Genomic DNA, 20,090 nt, shown 5'->3' with positions numbered 1-20,090 from the left:
ATTGGGATACCAATCAGCTCAAGCTACTATCACCTAAAGGTGGAAAAGTCATCGTTCCAATTGCACCGAGCAAAGGAGGTTACTAGCATAGCAAACCACAATGCAATCAATCTTCTCCATACTATTGACAAGAAAATGTTACAAGTAGCATGCAAGGAGTCAGGAAAATTTGGGTACCAAAAGCACAGCTTAAGGACAAGCCGAATCAAATTTGGGTGCAAAACATCAACGACAATACCAAGACGGTTCCAAGGTTCAAAACACAAAGAAGAGCATCTTCGAGCAAGGAACCTAAAACGAAATGGATTTGGAAGAATAAAGAGCGCTTATCTTCTCCGCAAATTGTAAAACCAATCAAGCAATGGAGAGTTAAGTTTTAGAAAACTCCACCACACCATTCTACACAAAGCAAACAAAGATATCAATGGCGGGTAAAAGCCAGACAACAGTCATTGTTGATACCAAAAGCTCAGGAAATCAGTATGCCAAAGCATCCTGATGGGACAATCAAGCAAAGAGCACACAAGCTACAAGATTAGCTCTTTGGAAGACAGCATAAAAAAACCTCGACATCAGAAACCCTTGAGTTAATTACTCAAGAGCCAACTCTTGCACAACATAATGGGTATAATTGCATTGATCTTCAAAGCATGGTAGAGCCAACCAAGGCTATGCATAGACACAATCATTCAACCCATGCACACAGTTGTCTCGGAGTACGCCATCTGGGAGGGGTGGAAGGGAACTAAGTAATTAAGGGTAATGTTTGAAGAGAGAGGAAAAAGTTTGATGTTAACGTGTTTTTTTTGTTGCAAAATTACCTAATAATGCACTTATAAATCATTAATAGGGGAAATTTAACTGATAACATCTCTCTGATGAGTAAATAGTGTATATACTATCAAAAAATCATCAAAAATAGTCTTTTTTTGTTATTTTTCATCATTTTTCTTAATATTGGGAGACTGAAAAATAGAGAAATCCAACAAAAAACAGCAATGCTGTGTTTTTCAATGGATTTTCTTAAGTATTGGATTTTCACTTTGTTTTTTAGTGCATTTTATTATTTTCTTTGGTTTTTAAATAAACAGATCAAAAATTAATAATAAATAGAAAATGAGCTCATATGAAAAAATTGAAGACACGCTGATGATCAAAAGGACAAGGCGGACAAGCACAAAAATTTTCAATCAAATCGGCAGATGGAAGAGGGAAGCCTAAATTAGGCGGCCAAACCTACTAGCAAAATTCTTGGAGAATGAGCTACAGGAATCCGATTGGGGAAATTTTGACTCTAACATAGATTTCATGGCCTAGTGGGACTAACTGGAGAATTTGGGAAAAATGTTTTGGGAAGTCCAAGTATAGATACCCAAGGTAGGCTAAAATCACCTCATTTCCACTTGTCGCCTTTGGAGAGAGAGCTTTTTGACCTTCTTCGTGTGCCTTTTCGGGAGTCCACAGTCGTCTGTTTACAGTGCTATCTCACACAAGAGATGAGGGGTAATTTTTATACCTATCAATGATAGATTCTGTACTTCCGGTAGCTAGACTAAACCCCAGGAAAAAACCCTAGAATCCGAGCGGTGCACGAAGACCTACATTCGAAAATTGATCATAGCAGCCTGTTAGCTCAACCAAATCAGACGAGACTTCAACTATAGCATGCCCCTAGATGACAAAATCACTTCAACAGATGACCATTTGACAGGGGTCGAGGGGGGTCCCAAGTAGAAAAGCTAGGGTTTTGGCAGATGACAGAATTGGATTTTGACTCCACGGATAGCTTATAGACTGGGTCTATATACAATGTGTATGGTTGATTTCATAAAAACAATCAAGCCAAGCCCTCGAAAAGTAGAAAAAAGCTCGAAGGCTACAAAGCGTCAAATTTGACATACGAGGTCAAACTGACTCCAAATGGGCCAAAATTGGATGAGGTGCTTCACGACTATGTAGCGGACAAGTCCATAGCGTCAAAAGTGACTAACCAACTTTACAGGCCTTGAAGTCACAAAAATCGGTGATTTCAGAGTCGACAAAGCACGAAGTGATGCCGGCAACACAAAACTTTACCAAATTCAATTTAGGACTTGTTTTAGGTGTATAGAATATATTTAGGTCAAAATTCTCAAGTTTTGCAAGCAAAAGTTGATTGCTATAAATAATCACGATTTACTTTTGCAATATTTTGGCTTGAAAATGATACCATCACCTCACCTATCACTAGTGCACACCTATTACATGTCACCTATCAACTATGAGCCAAATTGATCAATGATAACTTGGAAAATTGTCAAAAAACGCAAAGAAGTCCTTTCAAACCAATTTTCTTAGTTATGAGTACCATTTTTTGATCCAAATCTCCTCATATCACATACACAAGGTGAAGGGGATCAGAGAGCACCACAGACGAAGAGTGAGAGAGAGAAGGAGACACACGACACACATATATGGGTGGGGAGACTCAAAGAGTGAGCAGCCCCCTACACACTTTGCTATGTACAAGGTATACAAGTCAATGGCCGCCCAGATTCTGGGCAGCCGGGCAAGGCACAGGCGCCTATACCCCAACAACCTAGTGGCTGGCTGTGATCGTGTGCATCCGGCTGTCCTGCTCTCGTGTAAGTCCATACACCACCACACGTACCGCACACATACTACAAGTATGTATGCAATACCTGCATATCTCCCTCGTGCACTATGCCATCATCAGTCAAAAAATGACTGACAACCCCAACTGCAAATGCTCCCACTGCAGCTACGATATCCGATCTCAAGATCAACATCTCATACATGAGAGCACCGAATGCCGATGCAATGCTAGCGGGCCCTGCTAGCTCTACGAAGCATGCATCAACATATATATCCTTGGCAATAGGCATATCTGACTGACAAGGCATGTCAGCCACATGCATCTCCTGACTATCCACAAAAGATGCATCAACCTGTCGTGCAACCTCATAGCAAACTTGCTGCTCTAGGTATGTGCTCTAGCAGACGTATCCTGCACAACTATATCCCCATGCTCACTGTCGAGCATAGAAAGGAACGGCTGCATAATCACCGCTGACATCTCAACCTCCTCTGCAATCATCCACTGCAAACATGACCACTCAATCCGCTGTGACTCACTAGAGCTCTCATGCTCTAACTCCTTATGCATAGACTCTTGCACAACGTACTCCTGTCGTGACTCACTAGAGAAAGACCGCTCTACCTGTGTATCCTGCATAGGAGTATCTCGCACAACTGACTCTCTGCTTTGCTCAGTCACTAGCAAAGCATGCATGTCTGACTCTGTCACCTCTCTGTGTGACTGCTCAAGTCGTGCCCCAACTGTGTGCACAACGAGCTCACTACTCTACACTCCATGCAAAGCACCCTGCAACCCATGAGCAAAAGAGACTGTCCGGATCTCTCACTCTCTGCATGGCTGTAAGAAGATTGAGACACGACCATCTCGCACCAGTACTACGTGCAATGGGTACCATGTGCCAACTCTAGCACCTATCGCAATCACTAGCGAACCCAAATGCAACACAAAAGATCGCTCAAGCAGCGATACGCGACATCCACTATCCTTGAGCTGAACAACGGAGATCAAAATCATCGTCAAATCTTGCACATGACGCACATCTCTGAGCACGTACGATGCATCGCTCGGTAATGACAGTCTCACATCTCTTGAACCAGCAATCTCATGTAGTGACACATCTACCAATCACACACTACCATTCACTCTGCTATAATAGCTACTAAACCAGTCACAATACGGAGTGACATGAAAAGTAGTGTCCCTGTCTAGTACCCACTGCAAAATAAGTGCACTATCCTCAGTCAAAAAATCAGGAGTAATACAGGAAGCAAATGTGACCTCACTATCACTAGGGTGCTCAGACATTGTATCTGATCCTGCAACTGTCAAGTCAACGGAGCCTATAGCATCTACTTCATCCTTGAGACTAGAATGTCTCTTGTGTTGTCTCATAGAACAAAAGCATCGCCGTCTAATGTGCCCTAAACGACCACAATGCCAACACGTAACCCGTCGGCGCATATATGAATGCCGTTGACTCACAAGAGTCTCATATGACTCAGATCTGTCATACATCTCATGCAATCTCTGCCAACATGCTCTCGTAGTTGTCTCATACATAACAAGAGCAAATATAGACTCCGCAAGGTGCAAACATATCATAGATAATGCCATCTCATCTAGCTCCTGCCACTGATTGTCAGATAAGCATGAAGCTCTACCTGCATCATGCAACCCTTGGTGTGTCAATGCATCAAGCATACACTCTCTCCATGCTGCAAAGTCTGACCCATCAAACATGCGCATTTCGGAGAGATCATAATCTGAGCGATCACCTATCTCTGCCATGAGCACAATATAGAAAACTAGAAAGCAAAATCAATGTCTCAGCACCTGCCAACTATCCAAGAATATAGCAAAGTCATGATGCAAAATCTATGAGCATAAAGCTCCCACAAAATGGAAATGATGCAAATCCCAAATGCCAAGTGTACGAGGCTCCAGTAGAGTAAACCAAGCTCCTATATGGCTGTAAAATATGGTTGCAAATCAGCTCCAAAACAGCCCCAAAACTCATCCCTTAAACAGCTGCATAAACAAGTCAGAATTGTGTCCCATATCAGCCTACAACTGAGCCATACATGGACACCTGCAAAGAGGAAACAATGGTTGAAAATTCAACGCCCAAATGAGCCCTCAAACCTGCCTGTAACTTGTAAACTTGTAGCTAAAACCTGTTGAAAAACCTCAAGACATTAGTGCTCGAATCCGGCTACCTAGCTTGTAGCCACACAAGCATACATCACTCCTGTGAGTGTGCCATGATAACTGTACGCCTGTCAAACCGTGAGCTAATCACCAAGCCCACACTGTGCGGTATTGATGCATACACACGCACAAAATCTCCCACCTACAGGGAACACCGCACGCAAATGCTGGGTGCAACCCGCAATCTCTACCTAGATCGCATAAATGATGTGCATAAAACTCCTAGGAAAATTTCGCCAGAGTTTCGACGCACAATGGCTATCAACACAAAATAACCATTGTCCTGCAAGCTCAATACAATGAGCAATCAATGCGCATCAAACTACACTCAACATGCATGCATATGCTCTGCAAACCTGTGTCCACCAAATGCCCACAAAGAGTACCACAGTTGACCATACATATCATCCACAACCAACCTCTGCACTTGCTCACAAGATCTACTTCTCACCACATAAGCATACATAGAGCATTACCCGCTCAAAGACCATGTATGCAAGCCACAACACTGCAGAAGAACCACTCAACTGCAACTGGCAACACCTGTGGGAGTACTAGACTCAACCTGTACCTGGGAGTCAAACCCGATCTTGTAACACCTGCAAATGCTCACAATCGAGCAAATCAAACCAATCCACCTCCTGCTTGCCAATCTACACAAGACGAGTAAAACCCCAGGTCACCTACTGGAAAAGCTCTCGGAATGCCGAGTCTGAATTTCCAAGCGCCCAATCCAAATTTTTTCTGAAAAGTGCACGCGCGCACGATTACGCAAAAACGCACTGAACCTCCGCTCTGATACCAATTGAAGGGGATCAGAGAGCACCACAGACGGAGAGTGAGAGAGAGAAGGAGACACACGACACACAGAGATGGGTGGGGAGACTCAAAGAGTGAGCAGACCCCTATACACTTATGCTATGTATAAGGTATACAAGTCAGTGGGCACCCAGAATCTGGGCGGTTGGGCAAGGCACAGGCGCCTATACCCCAACACAAGGTCTACATTATGCCTAGAACCAAGTTACACCAAAAAATGTTCATTTTGATGAAAAAGTTAATAATCACGATTATTTACTTTTTTGCCAGAATGGGGGGAAATCGCAACTTTACCCTCATGGGACCAAAGCACATGATGTCCTAAGCCCACTAACCAAGTTTGAACAATGTTGGAGCTCCAAATCTCAAAATTTCTTTATATCTACTGTTTCAGAGACTAGAAGCCTAAAACAGGCACCGTTCTCATCTTGTGCACTAAAATGAGCACACGCTCCACTTAGTGTATCTAATTGATATGTATTTCAAGTCTATGATGCCAAAATTGCAAAAAGTTGAAAAAATTCATCAGTGCTAAATAATCGCGATTATTTAATTTTGTTGCAAATTTTTGCTTCAACTTCATGATTTTGATCTTTACATGTTTTTATGCATCTATGCATGTTCAAAAATTGATTTGAAGTAAATTAGACTCAATTTGTCGGTAATCCAGACTGAACAACATTTCAGAGTAGAATCTGTTAATTTTCTAACTTTGGGACTCTATTCACTTAACATAAGCAATGCAAGCTGTGGAGAAGGCCAAGAAGAGGGTCACTCAAAAAGAGAAGCTGCAAGAGCTACCACCATACCAATTGGACCCTAGTTCAGTAAAGACATCCAAAGCAACCTATCTGTCAAAAGAACATCTTGAGGAGAACAGCACAACAATTTTCACAGCTAGATCTCAAAGTGATGAAGGACATCAGATAGAACTACATCTTCTGCAAAAAGAGGTCTATGATGTTACGACAAAGCCCGAAACAAAAGAAGCTAACAGAAAGATTTGACTCAAAGAATTCTACAAACAAGAGCCATGTGATTAGATTTTCAGAAAGCCTATGAGCTTTTGTCCACTATCAAGGAAGATGGAACAGCCTAGATTACTGACCAGCAAGGGCACAAGGTAGAAGTGGTAATTACGAAATAAATAGTGGCTGAAGCTCTCAAGTTGCCAAGAGAAGGGATGACCATGAGAGCTAGAGACACAAAAACAGCAGGTACCTTCACCAAGGAAACTGCTCCGACAATCTTTTCTGATCTCATTCAAAAGCAAGTGGAAGAACCAGTACACTTGTATCACCAACACTTCCGTTTTCTAGCAAAGAGACCGCCAAGGTACACAACACCCAATCATGCAGTTGTGACTATATTTACACAAGTGTTAAAGTCGACAACCAGGCAACCCATCGATCACACACAATATGTGCTATCCACATTGAAGGGTACAAAGAAAGAGGGAAAAATAACCTATCTAGCTGGGAGCACTTGAGATATTTACTAGAATAGCATACCATGTTATTGGCATGGCAGACAATTTGCCGCTGCCCCAGATCAAAACACATGGATTGTGTCTGCATAGCCATCCCCTCAACCCACAAGGTCCACAAAAAGAGCTTACAAATCCAATGAAGAATCTGCCCAGAGCTCTCCTGAAGCATATAGCAGTGAAAGCTCAGACAATGAGGAAAGAAGAGCCCGCATTAAAGAGATGAAAACAAAAGCAGTTGCCACGCATAAAGAAGAGCCTCAATAGAAAAAGGCAAGGTTTGAAAGGGAAAAAGAAACCTACAGAAGAAGCCACCAAGCTGCAAATGAGGACAGGACTCTAGAATGTGGGTACCAAAAGAGCTAAAGGGGCCGAGAACAAAGAACCCTACATGGAAAGAAGAAAAAGACCCAAAGGATTTTTTGGAAAGAATGTACGCAAAAGCGGAAGCATTAAAGCTAAAAGAAGCTCAAGAAGCTGAGAGAAAAGCTAGAGTAGATGCGTCCGAGCAAGAAAAAAAAGCTGAAGCAACACAACAAAGTGAGGCCCAGCAAGAACAAAGTGAGATGTCTCCCAGACCATCGTCACCTGCTCTACAGAACAAGCAGACCACCCCATGCCAAGCCCTCCACCATCACCAACCATAGAGGGTGAGAAAGAAAAAGAGCCTAAACCAAAATAAGAAGCAAGTCTTGAACCGAAGGAGGCAACAAGTTTTGAGCAACCAAAGGCACAAGAAATAGAGGCCACACCATTTACCACTACCCAATAGGAAACGACCAAAGCAACTACACAACCACAAAGAGAGGTAGAACCCCATCCGTTACCACAAACAGCTGCCATAGCCCCACCAAAGGAACCACGAGAGACTGCTAAAACATCTAGGCAGCTCACAGACCCTTGGACTGCTAGAGCAATGATGAAGTAATTCTCCAAGTAAATGAATATGCAAAGCAGATGCAGGAGATGACACAGAAAATGCAATCAGTAGCACTTAGCCGCAGTGAAGGCTAGAGAGTTGGAGATGGTGATAGATGCTCTACCAGGAGAACTGGAAAATAGGATGAATGTCATCACTGATCTATAGAGAAAAATCGGAGAGCTAAGAGCTGTCAAAGCTGAACAACACCAGCTAGCTAGAGAGAAGCACCAAAAGATGATGGAGAAATTAGGTGAACTTCTCACGAAGCTAACAGATGCCTGTAATACCAAAGACGAATAACTAACAGAGGTTACCAACGAACTCTTAACTACAACTCTATCAGTTCAAAAGATCCGAGTGCAGCTTGACGTGGAAAATGCTTTGTTATAATATTCCGAGCAAAGGATCAATGATCGGGCAACCAAGAAAATCCTGCAGTTGCCTCGATCAAAGGTACAAACGAAGTGTATAAATCACTGGAGGAAAAGAATAAAGATCTTGAGCTATAGCTAAAGCTAGAGTAGTCACAATGCAGAGACCTTGCATTAATGCGGGTACAAAGAGAAGAAGGGCTGCTCAAGGAGATAGTAGAGCTCAAGAGAGTTAATCAGCTACTGCGAGATGGACAATAGGAAACGTAGGAAAAAGTAGGTACATCAAAACAACCCCACATTGAAATTCCCTCAATCTCTTTCGCTGAGATGGAAACACAGCTGACAGAAGGGCTAGGCGGAGAAGATGACTTTCAGGTACCATTAACAGAAGCCGGTGAAGTGCCATTGGTCAGCTGTCAAAAGTTGAAGAAGATGCACTTAAGGAGAAGATTTCCCAGGAGACGAATGAGCAATGGAAATCAGTGATGGATTGGGAGTTGAGAGTTCTCCATTCAATCAATGTTACTCAACTCACTCCCAACCAAATCAATGCACAATGGCATCAGCAATCATTGCCATATCCCTTGATCAAGATAGAGCTGCTATACAGGTTAAGGAACAACTATATAAAGACATGCAAGCAGAAGGTGCAGATGAAGTCCACCCCAAGTGGAGAAAGAGTTGGCTAAACAAGAATCCTAGATACCTGATTCTGTTCCCAACAGCACGTGTGGCACTTCAAAAAGACCCAACTTTTTGTCTTGTACCAAGAGTAAGGACGTGGCAAGCACAAGAGGCAATGACAAAGAAGCGGCCTACATGGTTGAATTATCCGAGATTGCCAGCTCCAGAAAAGGGAATGCCGACAGAGGAATACATGGTGAAAACCCTAACGGACGCCATGGCATTCTTCAAAAGTCTCCTTGATCTTTCATGTGCTATGCTCTACAAAATTTTTCGGATGCTGCTCACATGCATTAAAGTTTTTCACGAGCCAGAGCAAGCAGGAGCACCGTGCATGTCCTTCCTTGAGGGCAATAAGCGTCTATGCTACGACCTAAGCGGCAAGTTGTTTGTTGTTTTCCAAGAGATTGACAACCTCTTGTAGCCTCTATGCACTAGTCGAGTCCGCTTCGTCCCCTGGATTGACAATTTATTCGTGGTTCTCGCTAAATTTGCAATAAGATAGGAGTGAGGTTAGACACCCGTCCCACAACCCTTGATTGGAACAAGTTCTTGGTCACTTGGTACTTGGTGTTTTCTTCTAATGATTATGATGATTTCTTCATGAAATTCATGCTTGGAAATCCCCAAGATGTCACCCAATGTGAGCTCCACATTGCTATTGAGGATACGCTTCTCACAAACCTTCTTCAAATCTATAGCCAATTCAATGTCAAATTTAAAATCTATAAGAAGGTCCTCTAGGTTTATCTTGTTTCTTATCCTTGGGTGCCTCTTCCATAACCACTTTAGGTGGAGGGATTGTCTTGGAAGTAGACTCTTCATTCTTCTTATTGATAGTCCTCATAGCCTACTTTGATGTCCCACATTTTTCTTCAGCTCTCTTACACTTATCTTCCTCTATAGCTTCATAATCTTGTGATTAGCAAGGGAAGCATACACGAAAACAGAATCCACATGATCTGTCCACCATGTAGTTTCTCAAATAAAATTCCCAACTTGACATAGTTTTTATCAGCCACATTACCTGCTTCAGTTGTCCTTAGAGCATAAGGCCATAAATTCCCCTTAGCTCTAACGCTTTTGTCATCCTCCTTACCACACCTTTGCAACCCAAAATTTGTCACTTCAATTAGAGCACCATTATGTTGCTTTTCTTCTACCAGCTTCTTCATACCGCCATTCCCATAACTGTTCAAGTCCCCAATTTCACTAAGATGAATCCTCTCGTCTTTCCAAAAACTACATTTTCTTAAAAGCTTTATTAAAATCTTCAGAATGTTTTTGTTGATGATCCAAATTTCCATATCACATGAATTGACCATCCCAATCGCTACATGGTGGAGGGTGTTGCCTGGGCTCTAACGTAGAACCCCTTGCACTTCAATGTTCAAGTTTAGTAGCTTTCAAATTCTAATTTAATTCTTGGATAACTTTACCAGCTTGTCAAGAAGCGGCTCCTCCAACTTAAGCTTTGTATGTGTTGATTTCTCCCATTGGTTTCTCTTCAATCGCATCCATATGATCAACCAAAACTATCTTGTCCACCCTCATTTTCCGCTTAAAAATCATATTGACTGCTTCTAAAACTATTTTCTAATAAGAAGTGAAGCCTATCTAACCCATTGAATCTTCAAGAAAATGTACAAAACTCTTTTGAAGCGTGGGTAAGCCGCTTGAATAAATAATTCCACCCTTTCTAGCTTCATCATTCATTGTTCTTATGTAGATAATTGCTCAAATTTATTCTCAATCTCTTGCAATAACTTCCTAATAGATAAACCTTTACTCTTTTTTTACGCTCACTTCATAAAACTCCGCTTGTTCACTCATTGAGAATCTTCAATGAAGTTTTCCTCTTTCAAAGAGTTTTTGAACGCTTGACAATTTGTACCTTGTGCAACCAAAATCTCTTCAATTCAAGCCCTAAGCTCAAACACTACAATCCGATGAAATGCTTCCACTGTATCATGATCATTAACTCCTTTGACCGCAATAGATTTCTCATGAACATTGCAAAACTTGAGATATCATGGCCTTCAAATCTTTGCAATTTTTCAGTTATAGCTTGCCTAGCTTATCGAATGTGTTCATTTCAATGAAATTGTTGTTGGGAGGCTTGCAATTGTTGCATCATTTGCTGCATGGCTACCCTTACGATGATGACATCTTCCCAATTAAAAAACAATCCCACCACAATTCGTTTCACATCGTGTTCACCAAAGATGTCGGGGGATCTGTGTTGTTAGGGGTGAGCCGGAAAAGCACGAGGCTCTTGGCTGTGGGATTTTAGAGGGAGAGAAGGTGCCTAACACAAGACATGGTGAAAGATTGCATGGAGTAAACAAAATTTGTGTTGATTAACAAATCCAAAACTGTGTACAATCAATGAACCAAATTGCTACCAATAATTTATGTCTATCCTTGTCCAAGAGCAGGACTCATATCTTAAGAGAAGTGAAGAAAAGAGATTTTTTCCCTCCCAAGCCCTATTCTGGCCCGTAGGCAATAAGGATATTGCAGGGAGAGATGTACATGTAGCAAGGAGAACCTAGAATCTATAGGGAGAATGACTTTCTAAGAGTGAGAGAGATAGATTTGGTTAGGGAGAAATATGAAAATAGAGATATATGTTGGATTAGAGATGAAAAACACCAAAAAACCAGCAAAATATCAAAGTAAAACACATCTTACTTGACAAACTCTTCAGGATTTATACACCATTATGATGGAGAGAGAAGAAGAGTGAAGACTTCAACCTAGATCGATGCACCAAGTTCAAGACCTTCTTTGATTAGAGTTGATCTTTCAAGGATAGCTTACAAGATTGGCTAGTGATCTTCCTCTAGGAGAAAGTGTAGGCTTAGGCTTATGTTTATGGCTAGTTACAATAAGGAATCAGGGCCTCTCACTCCATCATGAATGGTTTTCAAGGAAGAAGAGGTCCCCTTTTATAGGTGAAGGGAACCCCCAAGGGTTACACAAGAAAGAGAAGAGCCAGTGTAAACAAGAACTTGGCAAAGTTTGAAATGAGTTGTCCTTACATGATGTGGATAGACTAGGGTCCACCATTTTGATCACTAGTACGGCCGGCCACTTTCGGTGGCCTCTCTCTCTCCCCCTCTCTCCCTCTTTATCTCGTGCAAAGGGGCTTGTTTTTGTTTTGGACTTTAGCCTTCAGGTTGCAGATTGTGACACGTGTAAAGGGCTCCCCCTTCCGCCATATTATGTTAGTAGATATACTATATTACATATATATATATATATATATACATACTAGTATGGCCGGCCGCCCTCGGCGGCCTCTCTCTCTCCCCCTCTCTCCCTCTTTATTGCGTGCAAAGGGGCTTGTTTTTGTTTTGGACTTTAGCCTTCATGTTGCAGATTGTGACACGTATAAAGGGCTCCCCCTTCCACCATATTATGTTAGTAGATATCTTCTCAATCGTGGCTCCAAATAAAGAAATACAAATTGGAGCAAAAAATTCAGCTCATTAGCTACGACTTTCATTTTATATACTTTTTCCAATTTGGATTGGAACCTTGTGTAAAAAATTCACCAAAATAGGGTATCTTTCTGGAAAGAAAAGTCTTCCTTAGCTTAGACTTCTACTTGATTCCAATGGACACATCATGCAATATGAAAGCATGACATTGCTCCTTGACAAAGGTTTGTAAGCATCCTCTTATTAATGCATTAAAATGAGTGCATCTTTGAAAATCATGCAAGTTAGTGTCCTACTAGGATTTGATTCCTTCCTGGTAGCTATTAAAAAGAAATATATAAAAAATACATGACTATATATATATATATATATTGGATGCTACCCTAGATATAGGATCTAGTTAGGGTGTGAAATGATAATAAGATAGTAGAAATAAAGAACCAGTGTTGTTTGCCCCAAGTTAAAGAGACACAACTGTTGACGCTTTTCTCATAGTATTTTTTGATGGTAAAGTAAGAATATATTACACTTGAGATAAATAACAGGATGATATAGAAAGCTTATTACTATAATTAGATATGCATATGTACATTATGGAAAATATAATTATGTATCTAAAAAGTCACAAGATCGATCGTGTAGTATTCGCTCCCTTTATGTACGTGTCACAATACGACAGCGTGGTGTCTAATACTTATTGGAAAATATACTTATGCATCTAAGAAGTCACAAGATTGATCTTGTAGCATTTGTTCCCTCTATGTACGTGTCACAGAACGATTGAGTGGTGTTTGATAATTATTGGGGTTATACCTGCAATTATTGTTGAAGTGCGAGAAATTGCTGAAAGGAGGTGGTTGGTGCCACGGTGGATTAACTTACAGCATATGTGTGATCAAATTTATCTCTTTTTTAGCATCATGTGCATAAGAAAGCGCCTCGTAGAGAGTGGTTGGATTCAAAGAATGGAGCTTGGCTTGAATACCGCGTTGAAGTCCGTCTTCATACTTGATTTGAAGTGTATCTTTGAGAACATCCTCCATCATGCGTAGGAGCAACATGTGCTGCCAAAATCTGTCAGTGTATCGGCTCACTATCTCGCCTTCTATCCAAGAGAAAGCGAACTAGGCATGTCAAGCCTGTAAGTGGAATTGGGATGGGAGAAAGTTGTGCTTGATTTAACTTTAAAATTCGAGCCAAGTGGCGGGGCAGTGTACGCTGTTGCGGGTGATGTTCCACAAAAGCAAAGCATTACCAGTCATGTGGTTCATAGCACACTTGATTTTGTCGTTCTCAAAGAATGTTTTGCCAGCAAAATAATCATCAAATTGACTAAGCCATGAAAAAATGACGCTACCAATTTTGCGGCCATCATAGCCCGTAAAAGTGAAAGCACGACGATTGATTTTTTGTTCTTTGCGGTTGGCTTGATTGTAAAATGTGGCCTTGAGAATTTTGGCAAGGCACTCATTGTTGAGCTCATCTTCGCGGTTGCGTTTCTACATTCAGCAAGTTTACGTTGGAGCTCTTGGACATCGTGTTGGAGAAGCTCAATCCAGTGATCGGTAGAAAGTGGGTCAAGCAGTAGAGAATCATCAATCGGCATGATCAGCGTGTTAAAATTGCATTATGGTAGTCACGGTACCGTAGTCGTAGGCGAGGCAAGAGGAATCGGCCACTTCGGCTAGCAGCTACAAAGCAACTTGCGTCTGTTAGAAGCTGCGGGGAGTAGTGTTCAATGGAGCAAGCGGCGTCTTCAACATACATCAATGAGAGATGATGAAATCAAGAGAAGCCATCAGATTGTCAAAGAGATTGCCAAGGTTGAAGAGTGATGCATAGCCCGATGGGTGTGTGTGGGAAAGAACCCTTGAGGGTTGGTTAGTTTTTTTTTGTACTCATAGGTGATAATGCAGGGAGTCTAAGGAGGTGTGTGTGTATGTAATCGTGAAGGAGGTCTATGTACTGTGGCACGTTGCAAGGGAAGTGTAGAATGAATCCTTTTCTCAAACAGCTTAGCTCCTCTCAGTGCAACTAAGCCTGCTTTTGTCAGCTGGCCTGCCCGTTAAAGGTTTAATGCTCGAATTGTCTCTGATTTAATATTTTGCTCCAACTCCTCTTTCTCGTTATTTTTCACAAGACTTGTTGTGTTGGTCGTTGGCACCACAGTGCTACTTTTATGAGTCACCGGTTGTGGCTTCTCTACTGGCGGGATTGCACGCAAATAAGTTTCTTTCCAGTCTAGCTCTATAGGATGTGTTTGTGGTGGTGTGTTAGTTGATGAGTAATTAGAGGGTCGCAATAGGGGCCATTGAGTACAACTCGGGACAATTTTGCAGGGACAATTTTGCATGGCGGGTGGCACTAGGAGTCAACTGAAAAGGGGTGGCTGTGAGCTGCAGCAAGTGGGAAAGGGTGGTAGGTGCATGGCCATTGGAAACGGGAGCGAGAAAGAGAAAAGTGGAGTAGGTGTGTGTGTGTTCGCCAAGGTGGCAAAAAGGGGAAAATAACGCAGAGACGAGGACAGGATAGAAGCAATCTGTGGTGCCACCAAAGCCATGCAAAGTGAGTGTGTAGGGGGAGGCAGGAGATTCTGAGAGGGGGGAGAATATGCATGCCACTGCCATGCAGTAGTAGAGAATCCCGAAGCCCACCATCTAGTGTCTAGGGCCAAGTGTCCAGGGCCAAGTGACGGCTGAGAGTGAACCGCCTGTGGAACCATTGACTGGAGTTCCAGCTGCGACGCATGAGATAACGCCACCGCACGAGGGGGCCAGGAGCTGGACAGGGGATGGAAGCGCTACACCTGGCGGAGTTGCTGTGGTGATGGAGGTAGAGAAGTAGCAGTTGACTCAGGCGTTTAGTGTTGCTGCACGTGCAAGTAGAAGGACGAGAATCGATGCTACATGCCCACCGCTATATAAAAAAAATAAAATTGAAAATTGAAAAGGTCTACTATGCAGTAACTTATCACAGAGTCGATTCACATGCGCTCCCACGACGTCTTCATTGCCATATCCTCCATCCTCTAGTCCTTCCAAACCAAACAGCACGAGTACAAACAAGCCGTAACTTATCACAGAGTCGATTCACATGCGCTCCCACGACGTCTTCATTGCCATATCCTCCATCCTCTAGTCCTTCCAAACCAAACAGCACGAGTACAAACAAGCCGTCCGTGCTTCCCTTTCTTTATGGAGGGGAAGATATGGGTTCGAATCCCATTGAAAGTCATGATTCACTTGTCTTCTACAAGACTCACAATTTAGAGAAACTAATGAGTCAATTGTTATATTGTTAATGATAATTAAGTAAGAACTAATCACATTTATACTATTTAAGCTACAAAAATCACTTAGCTTTGCATGCGCAATTTCCATGGTGCAGAAATCAATTGGAGTGTATCCACAGGCTCCGATACCACTGTTGTGGGGTTGGAAGTCACGATGCCGGAAACACATTGCATAAGCCTTTGTATGCTCCTCTAGAATGAGGTTGCCATGTTGAGAGAGAGAGAGAGAGAGAGAGAGAGAGAGAGAGAGAGAGAGAGAGAGAGAGAGAGAGAGAGAGAGAGAGCACAGCAATGGGTGTAATCATCCCCCCATGCCTAGAGTGAGGTCGCTTCCTCAAGGCATGTATTCTTATTAGTTCGAAAAAAGGGACAACTCATAAATGAGGCTATTTACATTCCACTTTGATGATAAAGAATTTATTGAAATAAATAGATTCTTATTGACTTATTCTATGTCCTGATATCTGCTATCAGCCACCTCTCCATGACTTAGCTACCTTGACCTGTTACATCACGCACATATGACCATAAATGTTAGTATCCACTTCAGAGAATCCATTTCATAACACTGCTCTTTCTTTTCTTAGCCTTTGAGCTTCTTCCATAGACCTTTGCATCTAAGAGATAGGAATTTGATCTCTTAGCTGCTTTTTGATTAGTTCTAGAGGCATAGTTATGTCTTCTTCCTCTTCTTCATCTCCCTCATCGGCTATGGGCTGAAATTTTGAGGGCGTATCTCTGTTGTGTGCCTTGATTTCACCACTGAGATCAATGTCTATTTCCGTCTCTTTGCTATTGGATGTTCTTCTTCAAGAGCTTTGTCGTCTTGTTTGCTTTGTAGTACGCATGGTAGATGGTCTTACCACTGGACTAACAACATGCTTGGACTTGTGCAGGAGATCCAATTGAGACCTGATTTGGGAAATTTTTCTATCATTCCAAGTGCTTGATAGGCAATCCTAGCTAGCACTGGCCCTCCATTCATGTAAGTCTTGTTCCACTCATTTTTCTTGAGATTTGCCTTGACTAGATTTTTGAGAATATATGTTCCCAACTCATAGGGGATCACCCTTTTCTCTGAAATCCCCATGACCATTACTACTACAATGTGCAAATTAGGCTCTGTGTATTGTGGTGGTTTTTGAACATTGAGATAAGTCATAGTGGTAATTTCGTCTTAGAATACACAAGATCCTGATAGGTAGATTTCTGACCTTGTTGCTTTTGACAAATGCTTTGTTGTTATCTATGGCCTTTGTCTTTAGTGGCAGGTTATGGTTTCCTGATGGTAGATGCAAATCTTGGTTGATTAGATCAGAGGTGATCCAAACCTTTACTGTCTCTCCGTCTTTGTCAGTCAAGATGGATTCACTATTATACTGAATTGAGCTCATCAGCTCATGTTCTCTCTGAAAATTTATTCCCCATAACTCAAGTCGAAAGAAAGTGTCCATTTGGAGACACCTAGACTCTTCAATAACTTCTTGTGGTGCAACATCCATAGCTCCTTTGGGAAAATATTGGTATTGACCTTTGTGTCATCCACAATTTTTAATCTTCTAATAAAGACATTTGTCGATATTGTTTCTAGCTCCTCTTCTGATATGTAAGATTTTTCATTCGTTGAGATCTCCACCACTTGGTAGGGGGGAGCTTCCCACTGTTTCCTTGGTCATCTGCAAGGCAATCTATCAACAGATTTGCATGTAATTAGTTCCAAAAGTTTACTGAAAAGTTGTGGAGAAAGTCAAAAAAATGCAAATTTGACCATAAACTAAAAATTAACACTATGAGAGATCGTGGTGTTTACCGTGGACCATTACCGCAAAACAAGAGAGAGGAGTTCAAGTGAGGAGAGAGAAACCCTTTTGTTGTTCATGCGGCATTTTACCGGCTGTATTACTGCGCGTATTTCCATGATTATTGCGGCGCCCATTACCGCTAAGGCCATAGACCACCTTCCCCCTCCCTCTCCCGTGGGTTACCATTTAAATCCAATACAATTCAAAATGTATTTACACACTACAACTCCTACACTCTCCAGAATGCTCACTTCACTTAATCTCTCTTTCACTCTAAAAATTCTATACATAAATCATAATACTCACAACAAAACCATTACAAATACTATTCATAAGCACATAGCGAAACATTTGTGAATTAATCATATACTACACTAAAAAAAAGAATGGAGAGTTTTATTAATTATCATCGTGTATAAGATCTCTACAAGCAGTAGGATCCATATTTAGACCCATAGTATTCAAATCAAAGAACAAGTTTAGAGATTCTTCCTCCTCTCCATCACCTCCTGTAGAATCATCATCATTTTCTCCCTCTTCCTCCTCCTCAAGATGACTAGTTGCAAGGCTTGGCTGACCTTCTTCAACTTCAACTTCTACATCTTGTGGTGATGATATGATGGGATCAATTACTGGCTCAATGTCCGTCTCTGCAAAGATAGATCTACCCCGCGGCGTGACTGGACTGACATACCAAATTCTTCTTTGATATATACATGGCACATAAAAGACCAGTACGTCACACACAAAGAATAAGCTAACATACATATATTAAATTTTTAATTTAAGTTAATTGCACATAGCCTAAATTACCTGCTCACAACTACTAGGATACACCAAGTTGTCAGTTTTTCCCCGATGGAATTGGGTGGAATCCACCATAATGAGCCCATTTTCATGTCTTTTGACCTCACCCGCAAACCATCGGCACTCAATGATTATTCTCTCTATAGTACCACAATATCTGACCTCATCTGTTGTTGTGTCAAAGTTTCCCATCACGCCACAATCATTAGTGGTCCGACGCTCATCTATCTTGCGGGTGCGGAAATGTCGGCCTTCGGACCAAATGGAGTTGAAAGTGAGACCCTACAATCACAATGCATAAGAGGTTATATCGCATTTCATTAAGTGATTTGCATACATGCATAAATAACATATACACACTCACCTTGCGCAAGCATCCTTTGGCATTGGTCATGGCATTATGGATCCACTATACTTGAATCAAATCAGGATATTTTGCAAGCTCTTTAGGAAAAGGAGGTGCGCGTCTACCTCCATGGGACCTCTTCCATGCATCTCTATCCCTTTCTCTAGCTGCGCGAGCTTCCAAGTACATATTGACCCATTTGGTCATGATAGTGGCATTGAGTAAATAGTAGTTGTTGACTATGGAATGAAACTCTCTATCCATGACCAAGAGTGAGCCTTTTCCACTGGGAATGGTTGAGTGCTTCCTAGGATCCTCTTCCTCACTCCACAGACGAGGCAATGATGGATCCATTGTGATGAGATACTGTGAGACATACACAAATGCCTCTTGCACCACCCAACCTTCTGCCATGCTCGCCTGAAAACAGTAAAAACACATATTTTTATTAGTAATTCCATAGTGTATAAATGCTATCTTGCTTGTATTGATTTTGTATACCTCCAGTTGTGACCTCAATCTAACAAAATCCTTTAAAGTCTTTAAGATAAAAAAATCTAATTTTTTTCATTTAATTAATTGGTTGCTATTTTTTTGTCAGTATAATATTACCATGAGTCGCCCGACTAGAGATGTGCAAAGATATAGAGAGAACCATACCGAGTATCAAACTTGGTGTTGGTTGTTTGAAAATCAAATGGTCTCTTGAGAGCAGTTCGAAAATGCGTGCAAAAATCTGTAACATGTAAGTTTAATCTTATTTAAATTATCAAATTGTTGATTTTATATCAAATATTAAATAACAAAGTGTTAATTGTTTCTTTTTCTGGTTTTGCAGAGTCAAGGAGTTCCACGCGAAATGCCGCACTCTGCCCCATGAGCATCCTCTATTTTGTATATGCGGGCTTTTTTTGTCCTCTACCCCATGACCATCCTCTATTTTGTATACGCGAGCTTTTTTTTCCCTTTATGTAAATGCAATACCTATCATTTTTTGGCTCAATACCTCCTCCAATTGTAATTCCACTTATGTAAATGAAATTATCAATCTTTTTTTGGCTCAATGTATTGTCCAATTGTGATATTTTGCTGTAATTAATAATAATTTTGTAAAATATTTTAAAGAAATAAAAAAATAGATGACCTTTTGGATGGTCCTACAAAGGATCATCCAAACGGTCATCTGTTTTTTTATAATAAACCCGTTTGCGGTAATGCTCGCGATAACACCTGCGCGGTAACAGTTGCGGATATGCTTGCAGTAACATACGCGGTAATACTCACAGAAATGTAGCCGCATCCATT

This window comes from Adiantum capillus-veneris, chromosome 22 (genome assembly GCF_014529385.1).
Source record: "Adiantum capillus-veneris isolate H3 chromosome 22, ASM1452938v2, whole genome shotgun sequence".
Lineage (NCBI taxonomy): Eukaryota > Viridiplantae > Streptophyta > Polypodiopsida > Polypodiales > Pteridaceae > Adiantum > Adiantum capillus-veneris.
Note: the sequence above shows the minus strand (reverse complement) of the source record.